At 35.1% G+C, this 2705-nt stretch overlaps 1 non-coding gene across 1 annotated transcript; it reads left to right on the top strand.

The window, feature by feature from the left end:
- The first annotated feature begins 2097 nt into the window (after positions 1-2097).
- LOC115869248 lies at positions 2098-2202 on the top strand. The gene has a single exon (XR_004046068.1). It is a non-coding gene; the product is annotated as a U6 spliceosomal RNA (small nuclear RNA).
- The last annotated feature ends 503 nt before the right edge of the window (positions 2203-2705 follow it).

The raw sequence follows: 2705 nt of genomic DNA, 5'->3' as shown, positions 1-2705 counted from the left end.
TGGCTAAAATGAAGGTGATGGACAAATATTTGGAGTAGCTACAAATTGCATATATTGTGGCTAATGATTGTATGTGATGATTCAGCCGCTTTGAAAAGTGCCAGTATATACTAATTTTGAATGTATGTCCACGATAGGTCTATAGTTTCATAAATAGTTCAGTGTAAAAACGGACTTTGCAAAACTATCTATTTGGTTTCATTATTTACAGTGAAACACTGAAAATATCCACCATCCATCAAAAGAAGGATGGATACATAGATTAAAGGATATTCCTCTAATGGAATAGTATAGTGAAAATTAATGAGCTGCTACTTACATCAAATTGGATAAATGTCACAAAAATAATGTTCTGTAAAGACCTAGACACAAAGGGAAATATGCTATGTGGTTCAATTTTGTTTCATAATCCTCAAAACATGCAGAACTAAGATATTGTGTAAAACAATATCTGGGTTCACCAAAAACACAAAAGCAGCAACATTTATATGTGTATATATAGAAAGCAATACACATAAAGCAACGGCTCACCCTTTCTTGACTGAATAAGTCCTGTTTGGCGGAAGACCTTGAGTCAAATATTAAACTGGTTTATTTTCCCTCTTGTCGGAGAAGGGTCTGATCAATCAGAAAGCAGGAAAACCATAGGCTTTGGGATGCAGAGTCAAATAAATCCAATTTCCATAGTACACTGACAGCTCCTGAGAGAAGCATGCAATATGGGTGAAGGTCGATGAACCAGGCACAGCATTCAGAACCAGCAGAAGTGGGGTCAGCCTCCCACAGGTCATTCGTATTTAAGAGTAGGCTATACACCAAATAAAAATGACTTTTCACTTGATGCAAGGTTGTGACTTGATTGAGGGTAGCAGCCACCTTCTTCTTCCCACAGCTGCCTGCTGACTTAAACAAGATCCCACTCCAGAGTAGATGACGTTATTTTAGATCACATCATCAGAGGATCCTGTTTCCAGCAAGCTGACACAAAACCTTACTATCATAGATAGGGTGTTCGAAGTCAGACAGGATTTACTTTGGGATAGAAGAAAATAATAGTGATTATGAGAGGATATCAGACTACATTCGGTTGCTTTTGACTTGGGTGGTCATTACATACCTCCCCCAAAGAAAACACAGATAAGCAGTTTCTGAATCATGATGACCTCCTGTGCATCCTGGAAGCACTGCACTCCATAGGGATGAGACCTCCCGGCCTTTCTTCTAGATACCTTTATGAGGATTGGAGCCACTAGTCTTTCTTATAGAAGTCAATCGCTTAACCATTTGTGCCATTCATGAGTATTTCCTTACTAACATCACACTGCAAGTTGATTCCAATTCACAGGAACCCTGTAGAACAGCGAAGTCTTTCTCACTAGAGTTTCCAAGGCTGCAAATCTATACAATGCTGATTGTCTCATCATCAACAGACAGGTGGATGTTCCAAACTTCCTGACTCTCAGTTGGAAGCTCAACTCATAACTCACTAGTATGTACAATAATGAGTTCAGTTTGTGATATTTTAATTATTTATATTTTTAATATCCATGCAAGTTATATCTAAACAAAAAGTTTACTTAAAAACATAAATGCACTAGAAATACCTTTTTGTTATTTTTATTAATTGGAAAAAAGTACTAGAAAGGTTATCTCAAATAGAAACTCTTTTTCTATATGGCATAATTGATAGTATCTTTGTTTAAAATGATATTTTTATTATAAATTAATGGTAAGTTTAATTTATAATCAATCATTTTAAAGGTAATAGAGATAACTGCAAGTTATAAACTGATTCTCAGTTCTATTAATACCCAATTATACAACTGAAAAATCCTTAAATGAAATTAAATTAATTTTGACCTCAGTATTTGGTTTTCATGATCACTTACCACTTTACCAGAAAGCAATGCAAGTGGAAAATAATTTTCATTGGTTTGGTAAGCCATATAATTTCAAAGTGCATTTTTGTTTAGTACTCAGAAAAGTAACAATTCCAGTGATGAAATTATATTAATCATTGGGATGTACTACATACATTAACTCTCCAGATCTTCAATAATTAATTTTGTTTTTATGTCAAATAAAAACTCATTGATTGTTCTTGCTTTGACTTCACCTGTGCTAAAATAGAAACTATACTGAGAAGATTTGCATGTCCTTGTATGATAATGACACCCAATTTGTGAAATGTTCCAGAATTTTAAGAACAAATGGATTCAGGGAATCTGCATAAAAGAATTCTATTCATTGCGTGAATTGCAACTAGGGTTTAGAAACAAAATAAGTATAAATGACTGAATGGAAAACTGGTTTACCCTGTAAATTTTCACTCAAAGTACAATTTAAACATATACATCCACACATCCTGGTAAAAGTTTTATGGCTACACAACTATTTGGGGACTCTTTTCAGATATAGCTTTAATTCTCATGAAAAAAAGGAGAATATTTAATGTAAACACTCAGATAGTATTTATATAAATATTAAAGCAAACTCGGTATCATTAAGTCTACTGGAATTCCTAGCTGCCCTATAAGGATGAAGTAGAACTTCCCTTGGGGGCTTCAGAGGCTGCAAACTATACAAGCCAGAAAGCCACATCTTTCTACCAGACTGACTGGTGGTTCCCAATGGCTAATCTTGCAGTTAGCAGCCCAAGTCATAAGCCACCAGGCCACCAGGGCTCTCATACTCATGGTTAGCAT

This window comes from Echinops telfairi, unplaced genomic scaffold, assembly GCF_000313985.2.
Source record: "Echinops telfairi isolate 266 unplaced genomic scaffold, ASM31398v2 ScPeMD7_23;HRSCAF=83, whole genome shotgun sequence".
In the NCBI taxonomy this organism is placed as follows: domain Eukaryota; kingdom Metazoa; phylum Chordata; class Mammalia; order Afrosoricida; family Tenrecidae; genus Echinops; species Echinops telfairi.
This window is presented reverse-complemented; position numbering and strand designations above follow the sequence as displayed.